Source organism: Struthio camelus, chromosome 17, assembly GCF_040807025.1.
Source record: "Struthio camelus isolate bStrCam1 chromosome 17, bStrCam1.hap1, whole genome shotgun sequence".
Taxonomy (NCBI): Eukaryota; Metazoa; Chordata; class Aves; order Struthioniformes; family Struthionidae; genus Struthio; species Struthio camelus.
The window spans coordinates 4,651,092-4,664,000 of record NC_090958.1 but is presented as its reverse complement, the minus strand read 5'-3'; the positions used below and the strand labels follow the sequence as shown (position 1 = coordinate 4,664,000).

Below are 12,909 nucleotides of genomic sequence, written 5' to 3'. Positions count from 1 at the left end.
TAAAAAAAACCCACAGCACAGCCAGAACAAAAAGGCTCTGAAGCCAACCACCCCACAAGAACCTAGTTACCTTTTGGTAATTCAGCTAACTTATTTTTAATCCTTTCTGATATTTTTATGCTCTTTAACTGTAGGCTAGGTCTGGACTTACAGAACTATGCAGCTTTAAATAGTTGTTGAAATTTAATGCTCTGTTTGTAACCTTGTGAGAGTGCTTTTTTATTGCTGCCAAGTCTGTCTTTAGCAAACAGCTGGTTTTCTTTAACTGCTTTTCTTTTTATTTTAAATGAGAAGAACTAAATTTATTTTAAGACAACTTGATATGCTGTAGGCTGAAACAACAGAAAATCACCCAAGGAAGTGCATTTTGAGCAGTGCATGATAAAGTTGAGCTAGAATTACCGAGTGGAACTTCTGGCCAGTTCAGGTGTGCAGCGGCTGCTTGGGTAAAGTACTTTGGCTTATTATGCATTTTTGGTAGGGCTAATTTAAACATACTGAACTACTGAGTTGTTTTTTCATTGCTGGACTTGATGAGAACTGAGTTAATTCAGTTGTGAGTCACAAGTACAAAAATGTAGTACAGATCATGTGGGAAAGTGCTTATTTTCTTGCCTTTTTTTTTTTCCCCATTAAACAAATGGAACCCCCCCCCCCCATGATACTTCTCAAAACCAGCTCTCTTAGTAGAAGACAAGCCTAGCCATCGAGTGCCAGCTAGAACTGATTATGGCAGGGAACTCCTGTGTGATGATCCTGGGTATGTTGCCATTTTTTGATGCTGTTTCTGGCTAACTGATAGAAGCAAAGAAGCCCCAGGTGTCAGGCAGTGAGTTTTCATCCATGTCTTCTATGTGAGGAAACTGTCATGAAACATGTGGTCTTCTGTTTGTTTGACTTTTATGGAGTGACTTTAAAAATCAAGTTCTGTAAAGGTCTCTCGATATTCTGTGGTCTGTGTGTCTCACTTTTTGCTGGTTCTTTGTACTCCTCCAGCTCTGAAGATGCGTGCTACAGTTGTCTTTCTCTGTATTAGCTGCAAAAGGTTTTACAGGACAAATCGTGTCCTTATTGAAAGATCACTGCGCTCTCACCTCAGTGCCTTTTGACACCTTCGTAATTTGAATTTAGAAGATGGTTGTCCTGACGCACACTCTTGATGACTTGCATCCTTTTAGCTGTTGACTATTCAGGGCTAACGTGAGGAAGGCAATAGAAACTTCAATTTGCTGGTGCTTGTAAAAGTAATTTTAATTGAAAAATTCTACCGTGACGCCTAAGTGCCTCCTTGAGCGTATTGATGCAGTTTCAGATTGAAGCTTTTCATTTGAATTTCCTTCTGCTCACTGTTTAGGTTACCTTTTTTTAAAAAAAATTAAAAAAAGCCTATGAAGTCGTCTGGCAGTGATTCCTGCTAGGTGTTTTGTTTGTAGAGTTGAGCTCTTGAAATCTTGTGAGGCCTACTGGGAAGTCCTGTTGTAATAGAGTGTGGGTGGGTGTAGCGCCATATGGCAGGAGTTACTTCTTGAAGTATTCTCAGGCAGCCAGGTGGGACTCTTGTTCTCTGCCTGGTTGGTTTCACAGGAGCAGTTTACTGAAATAAAACTTCTAATTAGAATATTCCTTCCAAATTAATTTGAATATTTAAAGCCTCTTGTATCTTGGCTAATCCTATGAAGACATACCGCCTGTGAAGCTTCCATGCAGTATGTACGCTCGTGCTGTATGTACTGTAAACCTGCGGAAGATGATAATAGCTGAATAATTCTTAAAGATGTCTTGGGAGGAACTCCTCTTTGTAATGAGGCATTTAGATTAAGGCACTTTTCAGAAGTTGCACAGCAAGATAGTTGCCCAGGAAGAGATCCCAGGTCTTCTGAATAACCTCCTCCCTTCCAGGCAGTGAGACATTGTGCATTACCTTTCTCGACCACAGAAATTAAACAGGAGAGCTGGCACCCCTGTTCTGCAGATTGGGTGGTTCTTTGTCTGCAAGGCAGTTGCAGGTTGGTGTCTGACAAAAGTAGAGCTACGTTTCACAACCCAATACTTGAATGGTTAAAAATGCAATTGAGAAAGGGCTGGGCTGTCTTTCTGGGCATGGGAAGGCACATGAATGGATGTGCTTCACATCACTCTCCTGCCTTGGAATGTCTTAGTTGGCATCTCGCTATATGAGAGAGGTTGAGGAGCAACCAGCAGTCCTCCAGACAATGTGCAGTTTATTGAGCTTACAGCCAGTCTCTCTCCCTGGAAATTATGGAGGTAAGGAGAGTCACCTGCAGGGTATTCACAACTCTCTCATTGCTTGTGAATGACTTTTGGGGTTGAGGAGGCCCTTATATTCTTCTCTTCTTCTACCATTCTAATTGCCCTTGACTGTCCCTGTTAGCGTATTTTTGGGATAAGTTTACTGGCTGACCTGGAAATCAGGACAATGTCTGTAGTGGGAAGCTAGAAGTTAAGTATGGCACAGCTAGTGTACTTGACTCGATGATCAAAAATCTTTCTCCAAACTGGAGTGGCAGGATTCCACTTACAGATTTATTGTTAGCTGTGATTAGAGTGTATGTGTGGCAGAGTCTAATCACCTTGAAGAGATAAGGGTTCCCAAGGAGATTAGAGAGGATCTTTAGGTAACTATTAATTTATCAAAAGTTGTTTTTTGGCTCTTCTGGTTGATATTCTAGATGAGTGTTGTCTTCTCCAAGCAGCTTTCTCATATTTCAAATAGCTTTAGTTTCAGGTTTTCTCCTCTACAGGATTGGTTTGTAGCCCTTTATTTATGGGTTGTATGTCTGACGAGTCTACAGCAGTACTGCTGGTGGCCACCGGAAATGGTAGTTAAAATAGTGCCAAATGGAAAAGGAAAAAATGTTTTGTGCTCTGTTGTTTGCTCATTGCTGTGACCTGAAAGTCTTCTCACCTGATAGCAGTCCTTAGCTCTACTCAATGCTGAAAACGCTGTAGAAGCCAGATCGCTCTTCTGGACTGGATTAACTGTCCTGCCTATGGTATCCTGCTGGCGTGGAGGGGAAGGACAGTTTGATTCCCTAGAAGAGCTGTCTTTCCCAGAGCAAGGTTCTTCAAATAACTTTGTTTATACAGCAGTTAACTCTTGATCAGCATTTTAAGATCTCATGTAGCAAAGAGACACCCAATATGACCTGATGTTTTCTGCTGCTTCTTGTGCTAGGGCTCTAGCAAAGCTGAGGCAGTGGATTCAGGTGGGAGGTGGAAAATTGCTACTGCTGTTAGAATCACAGAATAATTGAGATCAGAAGAGACCTCTGGAAGTCTCCAGTCCCAATCCGCTGCTCAGTGTGGGGTCGCTAGGTGAGATTGTGCTCGTGGCTTTGAGTTGTTGAGGTTTGAATGCCTCCAAGGCTGGAGATTGCACAGCCTCTCTGGGCCCCTCTTCCTGTGTTTGACCAACCTCATGATTAAAAAAAAAAACTTTCTTTATATTTGTTGGCACAAAATAAAATCAGGAGAGGGATCAGTCATATTAGTCAAAAACTGAAGTGTTAATTCAGTTTCCAACATACATTCTCCTAGAATGATTTTTATAGCAGCTTGTCTCACCACAAGTATGAAGTAGCTGAAAGTATTTGATTACTTTTTTTCTTTGGGGTGATTGAGTATGTAGGTCCCAAAGATAGCCCTGTAGCTTCATGGTAACTTTATAATTAATCGTAATAACGCTTGTTCTCAGTCATCTTGTTTTTGCACGATACTCACTTCGGCCATACGGAGTTTTGCTGTTGACTGTTCATCATTGCGTGTTTTTGAGGAAACCCAACTTCTGTGTTCTGTAACCGTGGGCACAGTGTTCGCGCCCTGCCAAGCGTCTCCCAGCGAGGTTCCACCAGGCCCCAGGCAAGTGCAGAGCTGCAGCTGAGTGGGAAGACATTTGAGTGCTGCCAGGGAGTGCGAGGAGGAATGAGCTCTCCTGGGTTGTTTGTTTGCAAATGTGATTTCTCTGCTTCCAGTTTATTACTGCGTTAAGGGAATCGGGCTCACTTGACTCAAAGCAGCAACTGTATTCGCAGCTCTTTGTGCTGTAGGAGAGCGTGAACCAGAGATCCTAGTTCTTACAGGTGTTTTCATCATACCCTGATTGTTAGCATTGTTGCACTGAACCTATTTACCCCTCAACAGAGCTAACTGGGTGTTTATTATACTGTACAGCAGTTGACCTCTGCTCCCCGATATTGTAAGAATAAAGGAAGATTTTTTTTATATCAGAATTTTTCTACCTGTCCCTTTGGTTGTAGCATTCTTCCTGATTCTGCTTGTTGGTTGCAACCAATCAACCAGAGTTGGGGACTCCCTTGTTACTTTTTTCCCCCGACATGTTCCTAAGGATAGTATACTGAGCCAGGTGTTTCATTTGATGAAGTTGTAGGAGAAACAACTGGTTTATCTTGTGTAGAACCAAATTTTGCGATGGCCAGAGGAACAGCGCGTTTTGTGCAGTGTGACTTGCAGCCTGTATTGCCATCTCAACGTGGACCGCATAGTGAACTTCCAGGTACGTCACTCACTCTGCGGTTCAGTTCCTGCGTACGTTTGCAAGTACGCAGCCTATTTACAGGCACAGCTGTGCAGATGCTTATGAGAGAATGAGAAGCCTGTTTCATATTTCTAGGCTCGCCTGTTTGAGCTTTGCGGGGAAAAAAAAAAGCCTAGGTATAGTCATGCCTTTCCTGGGTTCTTACTATGTCAGTTTTCCTCTGCAAAGGCAGGAGAAGGTCGTTTCTGAGTCTTTTGTTCCTCCCTTGTGTTGCTGGTAGCTGCTTTTCAGCTCTGCCTTTTGCATCTGGTAGCTAAGGGCTTGTATGGCCTGACTGATGCTGAGTGATAGTAGTGGTTTTGCTTACATCTGAGAAGTTATGTCAGCAGTCTTCAAGTTTTTCTTTAACTCTGGCTCTACCTTAAAAATAGCAGTGGAAAAGTCCATTTGCTGTGTGCTCCTGGACCTCTGCTGTGCATGCTCTGGAAATGATACGGTTGTCTCTTCTGATCCAGGTGCACACCTGCTGTTTGAGTGTGGTTCCTATGTCTGTGTTTTCTGCCAGGGTAACGCGTATATGGTTCTGATCTCCTGCTCCAATTGCAGGTTTACATTTCTACTTGCTTGGTCTGTCATCCTCTGTACCTACCTGCAGGGAATCAGTGGTGAAGGAGCTGATAATCTCCTGCCAGAAGTAGTGCTAGAAACTTGCTAACAGCTCCCTTGTTTATATTTTTTTCCTTGCAGTATCCTTCTTAAACTACCTGATTTACTTCTGAAGAGAAGCTTTCAATCAGTGAAACATGAAGTGTTGAAAATACTGTTTGAGTGACGTGGACTTCCGTTACCTTTGGTTTGATTTTTATTATATAGCAAGTTACGCTATTGAACTTATTTTCTGTATTGTACTGTGCATGCGTATAAATGACCTAGGTAACTTATCCAGGTAATTTTAGATAACTTAGGTATGTAATGCTACTAGGGTTCTTTGCTTTTCATAGATCTCTTCAGCTCTAGTTCTGGTGGCCAATTGCTCAGGTCATCACCCTGAAATTTGAGTGGTCCCAGTCTGCTGTCTGGAAGGCAGGCAGCTAGTCGTGCTTTAAACTCCTGAAGATTCGTCCCCAAATTGTGATAGTGCTAACAGACTTCAGGAACGGAGCTAGCTGTAGGTGTTAAATTTCCTTTCGGTCTTCGTTATGCAGTTCAATTATTTCAATCGTTCCTATGGCATCTTGGCAGGGATCTTCATACATTTTGTATCAACTTTTGTTTGGTTTCAATCAAAAAGCTTGCTTAATAATTAATTACTTGATATTTCTTTCTCTGAAAACTGCAGATTGAGTGAAAGCTAGAGGGTACGGAAGCTGAGATGTGCTGTTGCTGAGTGGTCAGTGATTGCTGACTCATACAGGCATGTGGGTGAGTGTGCCTGTGTTGAGCCTTCAGGCTGTGCGTGGATCAACTTCAGAATTAAAAATGCAAATTGAAAGCATGGTAGTACAGGGTCAGTGACATGATTCAATTGGCAGTGGCAGCCCTGTGATAACAGCTGAGCAAATCTTCTCCTTGGTCCTGCTCCAGACTATTATATAATTCATTTTTACCTTTGCAAACGCAGGCTCTTGAAGGCTCTGTTTTGAAATGCAGCTTACCGCTCTTAGTCATCCCTCCCTCCCAGCATCTCCAGATGCCATTGCTCATAACTTTATAACATTTCTGAACTGTTGGTTATGCTGCTGCTTGCAAATGTTACATCATACAGTTCACAGTGTTTACATTGACTGCGGTAAATTTTTTGCAGTGTTGCTAGTACTGACTCTCTGGCTTGCACATGGGTGTTACAAATGACTTGTTGCACCAGGTACGGTCTGTTTGCACTTTATCCAGCAGTCCTTCCTTTCAGACTGATTTGGGCCAAACTATTTCTGTCAACAAAGAATGCTGTAGGGGCAGGCGTAGCAACTTAGATTTGAACAGTTTCCACAATACATATGAAGATGAATATGGTGCTGTAGGAGTCTACGCCTTTCCCTTTTTCTCTTTTAACACAAAGCTGTGATTTTTAAGATCTGTTAATAATAGCTAAAGTAGACTTCTAAGTATTTTATAAGGAACCAAGCAGAAACTATGGTTCTTCATGTCTACTGCTTGCATATTACTGCTACATGCAAAGACCTTTTAACTTCAGGTTTGTTAATTGGTGAAAAGTTCAGCCCTACGCACTGCAACTGTACGATCTTTTCTTAATGAATGACAAACTTATTTTCGTGGCATGCTTCTGTGATATCATGGATTTGCAGCAGTAACGCTGGAGGAAGTTGTGTACCTGGCTTGACAGTGAAGCTTCTTTTCTGGAAGGTGGTTGGCCTACCACTACAGGGGCGTGTGTTCAGTTTACTCGCTCCATTACTTGCTCCATCAGTGAAGTTCCCTGCGGTGTTAAGTAACAACCGGTTATAAGTGCAGCTGCATTTTCGGAATTGCGGCATTGGACTCTTCCCAGCTGACTTCATACTTGGTGCCTGTCAGTCATTTGAACGTGGAATTAGAGTATTTGTCACAGAAGAAAATATCCATGGCAACTGATTCACTAGGACTGTGAGTCTTTACATTTTTGGAAAATTTTCTTTCCATGACACTCATAAGGAACATTCTGTAAGCTTCCAGTTGTGTTCCCGTTTGGCCAAGGCTTCCAGTGCGTTACTGTAGCCTCACTGTCCACTAGGGTGCAAGAAACATCTGCAATACAAATTTTTTTTTTTTCTCAGATCTTCTGCCATCGTCAAGAATGGTAGCTCTTCTTGGAAACATGCGAAAAATGAATGGATCACAGTTCAGAACACAGGATAAGTCTGGATGTACTTGGCTGCAAAATAACGATGGCTGACTGAGGAGTGCTGATGGTAGTAGGAAGGAGATGTTTCTTATCTCCAGGTGGATTGTGGATGAGTGGAGAGTAAGAAATGGATTTGGATTTTGGAGTAGAGAATTATTAATGGAATTTAGAGTTCATTATTGATTCGTTTCTTAAGCCTGGGAAAATCCATTAATCTCTCAGCTCCTGTATTGTTCCTTTCCACCTGATAGCAAAATCACTTAAACTCATATAGATAGCTTTTAATGTCATGACTGAAAAAACACCTTTTTGTCTGGAATATCTGGAGACGATATCCAGCAGCTGAGGGGTGCCAACTGTGCCTGCAGGCCGTTAAGAGTTAAGTTAATGATGTTAAGTTTCAGCCTTTGATTTGAATCCCTTTCCTGGGGGCGTCTGGAGTGAGCACCCAGGCCGTGCTCCAGGGTGAATCGTAGGGGCTGGGTTGACCTCAGAAGCCCAGTCCACAGCTGTCGTTATTTTTCGACTGACATCTTCAGGCTTTGCTGTTTTCAAGCGTGGGTGTGCGTGTGTACACTGCTGCTGTGGCTGCTGCTGGGTGATGTAATTGGTTTAGTTTTGTAGAGCCCTAGACTGTATTGCTGTGTTTCCCTTGCCTGTTGTGTCTAGCCCACTAAACAGTGGTTAGTGTAGAGTCGCACAAGTGCCAACTGTTTGTTGCCTTGTTTCTTAAATACTCTCAAGGGTATTCTGTTCTGCAGCACGAGGTCCTCAAGGAGCGAATAATAAAAATAGTTTGCCATGGCAACGGTAATTATATGCTCCAGAACTTTTAACTTCGTCATGTCAAGAGTTGCAGCAGAGCTACGTGACCGTTTCGGCGAGGATGAACGGTTCAAGGAGCTGCTGGTTTCATGAGATGTTGAATTTGGAGCCCTTCCTGTTTTTATGAGTTGCCACCCAGGAGTTCCCCAGCAGAGCTTGTGGAGCAAAGAGCGCTATAGGTTTATAGTGTGTGGTCAGCTGAAACTAGTACATGGTTATACTTTGTTCAAGCAATTTTTTCTTTCCTTGTCACTGATGTGTCTCTGCTCTGTGTTGGTGAGACACTGCTGCAGGCTCCCTAGTTTCTGAACCTCTCCTGGGATGTAATTTTTATAAACAGGAGTTAAGAGTCAAACCAAAAGTCGTCTTGCTCTGAAGCAGTCTCTTATTTCTAAACTGCTGGTGGACTGCTATGTCTTTTTTGGAAATGGTACAAAAGATGGCAGGATCCTCTTAATCTTGTATAATTTGAATTGAGCATGTCTGGCATGCTATCAGTTTATAATATGCACATTTGAGTTGTATTTTACTTTTATTGCCTTGAGACAGCAGGTAGGACTCCCTGTTGGAGCTGGTATAGAGCAATGTTCACAGCAGCTGTGTCTTGTCAGGGACCAATTAGGAATATTGTGTGGCTTGATATTTGTTAGTATTTCAACTTTTTTTTGGTAAACACTATCAGATTAAGAAGCAAATACTGGGACTAACGTTAATGACTTGGCCCTAGCATGCTCTCAGCATGTCTACATCAGGAGGCAGGGCTGCTCTTCAGAGGGAATGTGACAGGCTGGAGACATGGGCTGATGGAAACCTCATGAAGCTCGATAGAGGCAAATACGCAGTCTGGCTCTGGGCTGCAAAATCCCGAGGCAGCAGGAAGGCTGGAGCCAGCTGCCTGGAGAGCGGCTTTGCCAGAGAGACCCTGGTGGGTCCTAGGGGACAACGTGCTGACCGGGAGGTGGCAGCGGGTCCCAGCTGCGATGGCAGCCTGCGTTCTGGGCTATGTTAGCAAGTGTGCAACCAGCAAGTGGAGGGAAGGGGCTGTTGCCCTCTGCTCAGCGCTGGGGAGGCCTGTTGGGACGCTGGGTCCGGTCTGGGGCTCCCCAGGACAAGCCGTGGCCGTGCTGGAGCAAGTCCAAGGAAGGGCACTGAGGTGGTTGGGGTCAGAGCACAGGGTGTAGGCACATGGGAAATCCCCGACAGTTGCAAGGAAATGTGTTTTCACTAGGAGCAGGGTCAAATTCTGGGATGGCGTCTAGGGAGATGGAGGAAATTCTTGGAGGGATTTGAACTGGCTAGGCAAAGTCCTGAGCAACCTCAGCTGGGTGACCCTGCTCAGAGCAGCATGGTGGATTGGAGACCTCCAGAGATGCCTTCCAACCTCAGTTACTGTGTGCTTCTATGATTATTCACCTTCTGATGTGGAGAATGGCATGGAAAGGCCTCAGTATACGAAGAAGGGAGACCTGAACAGACTTCAGAGCATTGGTTAGTGTACAAATAACTCATTTTACTCCTTGTGATGCTGCTTCTCTCCTCCCAGATGTTACTTCTGAGACATCATTTGGGTCCTCAATCCTGCTCTGCTTTTCCAGCTCTTTGCCCTGTGATGAGAATTGAGTCATGACCTAGTGGTGTAGGCTTGGGAGTGGGGCAGGAAGGGTATAAAGATATATCTCATTGTCAGGGGCTCTGTTCTATGCCTCACGTTAGAAAATAAGCAGAATCCACTTACAAATCTGATAAGCCACTTCTGAGGAGGAATCGGTGAGGACGCTGGTGCTCAAGGTACAACTCAAACAGTGTAATCTCACTGTGTGCTTTGTGCATATCCTGGAGTTGACTTTTAATAGTACTGAAAGTTTGTTTTTTTAAAAGCTAGCGTTCCTCATCAAACTATTCCAGCTCAATGCCAAGCAGCTCTTAATTCCTGGACTCTTTGAGACTGCAGTACTTTTTTTGTTTGTTTGTTTTCTTTCCCCCTTCTCCATTATTTATTTATTTATTTTTTTAATCATACCAAGTCTTATTCTCTAAAGTTAGCTTCTAAATTTAGGGAAGGAACACTGTGACCACTAAAACAGTCTGAAAAGCCGATAGAAATGCAAATCTGAAGCTATGAAGTGATTAAACTGTGCATTAATGTCATATTATGGTTTCATTAGTTAACTCTCGTAATAAATGTAGTGTCCTGCTGGAACATCTCAGGAGTTAAAGAACTGGGTGAGTTCCTAATCCCTTAGGAGTGGGATTTGCTTTGGGAGCTGACTGAGGGACAGACTCTCAAATTCTTAGCTCTTTGCTTTGGGCTATGTGGTTGATGGGGCTTCTCAGCTGTGACACTGCCCTTAAACTGTTTTCTGCATTTTTACATAGGCTGGATGAGCCACTTAACCTTTCATCTCCTGGCCTCTTTTTTTCCCTACCTATAGAAAAGTATTAAAAAAACCCTTCTCTTTTGAAGTGGAAAACCTATGCATGCAAGTTCCTTGGAAGTTTAGTTTTAAACTTTGGAAGTTTAGTTGCAGAGATCTAGAAAGTCATCCCTTAATTAGGTGTTTTATTTTTCCTTTGAGACGCTCTGTGTCATCCTTTAACGAGTAAATTTGTTTTCCTACTTACAGCCTGTAGGTGCCAATACCTGAACTTCACTTCTAAGTACCTTAGACCACACAACTCTTCACCTTACTACATATAAAGGTCTGTGATATTTGTATTGAGTTAGATTCTACTTTGCATCTGCCTTTACTGTACAAGAACTAAATATCTCTTAGGCTGCTCATATGCCATGGTCTCCATTTTGGGGATTTTACAGGTTAATATATTATCTGACTTTCTTCTTCTGGAAAGAGCACTATGTTGACATTATTTGGCTATTCCATAAAGCATATGAAGTGGGACCAAGACTGATTCCATCAGGATTTTTACTTTTGATTTCCAAGTATGCATTAAGTGTAAACTAGGTTAATGGTGAGTTTAGGTTGTACTTGCTCATGGGAACAGAGGAAAGGCCTTCAAAATGATCTTGTGTCTTATGAGTTAAATTCCATAGATAATGTACTGTTTGGTGACTGGACATCGAGTCCTTCAGGGAAAAATACCTACAAATACTGTAGGAAGGCGGTGGCAAAATTTGTAGTAAAGTGCTCTGTGCCAGGAATGTGACGATTAAGTTTACTCCTATAATTTAACTGCTACGTTAAATGCTCCGTATTTCATGGGTGGATATAAAGGTTGACAGCTGAATAGTTGTAACAGGAGTAGGAACCATGTAATTAGCTGTAGAGTAGTGTGGGTTTAATGTTCTTGTGAACTTACTCTCAAAGGCATTTCCATGATGAAGAGTTACAATTTCTGTGGTTTTAGAAAGGAAGAATTTGTGAAATAACTATAACTAGTTGAAATACCAATATTAAGCTGGCTTTTAATCATGATAGGAAGTAGGCTGAAGCAACACATCATAGGCATGCAGTGAATTATGTCTCACGTTCAACACTTGCTTCTGTCAGTTTTCGTTGTTTTTCATTTGCATTGTAATGGAAATAAGTTAATTCTTGCAAACCCTGTGTCCCATGTTTTGTGCGAGTAAACTACATTACTACCATTAGGTGTATATATATTTTTAACTTATAAATTGTGATTTGTTTATGGAATTGCCGGTGTATCTGTGCTGTTGACTTTACATGCAGCTAATCAAGTGCTGTTGATCTGCCACGCGTGTGTTATAGTAAACCCAGCAGGAAAGCCTTTAAATGTATTTCCTGACCAGACAAAACAATGGAATAAGATTTTGCTGTAGGAACTTGTGTGCTGCCAAAAAGTGGGATCAATCGCTTGAATGTAACTTGACAACTCTGTTTGGCAATGCAGTGCATATGGCTTCGAACGCCACGTCGTCTCGCTGGAGTTTGGGTCTAAGTTGAGTAGAGAACTTGCATGCAGGTTACAGAGTGTGTTGTTAGGTAAGTTGGTGTCCTCTCTCCTGCAGTCTTATTGATGTATCTTCCTTGAATTGCATTAAGAAAATAAGCCAGAGTATGGTATTATCTTGTCTCAAAAGCCCTGGATTTTTCCAGGGCGAAACTCTAGGTGCCTTTGGAAGAAATGAAAGCGTTGCAAAAGAAGTGTTGATATTTATCTTACAGTGTATGGGGCTGTCATCCTTTTCCCCAATGGAAAAGGATCCATCGTTGGATCCTCGTATTGCTCTCTCGTGCTGTCTGCAGAAAAACTTTCTGTACCCTGCATTAGAGAGTGCACGGCACTACAGCTGTCCCTCATTAGAGATTATTCCTTTATCCGGAGACGGGAAGACGTCCCGTCATGTTCATTGTCGAGATGGGAGTGCTGCCTGGCAGATGTTGTGAAAGTGCGTTGTATCCCTTCCCCTAAGGGAGCGGCGTTGCTAGAGCTGGAGTAATAGTGGAGTGGTGACCGCTCTTCAAAGCACCGTTTTTGTTCTTGATGCTGTTGGCGCGAAGATGGACAATGCAAGCGACGTGAATCCTTCCGTTTTATTTCTCTCTCCGCTAAGTTTATCTTCGCATCGGATGAAAGGACAAAACACAAGTCTATTGTGGTGAGACTCGAACATGGAGAAGGGGCGGGCGGGCTTTGTACCGGTTGGGTTTGCTTTGTGCAGTAGTGCAGCTGTAACTTTGTAAGGTAGTTTTCTGCCCTAAACATATTTTTGCTTTAGTTGGTGGGAGAAAACATGGAGAGGTTTGTT

General features: G+C 42.7%; 1 protein-coding gene across 2 annotated transcripts in view; it reads left to right on the top strand.

Annotated features, from left to right (window-relative positions):
- The window catches only part of OSBP2 (oxysterol binding protein 2), a 167,240-nt gene that overhangs the window by 1,697 nt on the left and 152,634 nt on the right, over positions 1-12,909 (top strand). The gene's annotated exons all lie outside the window — the stretch shown is intronic.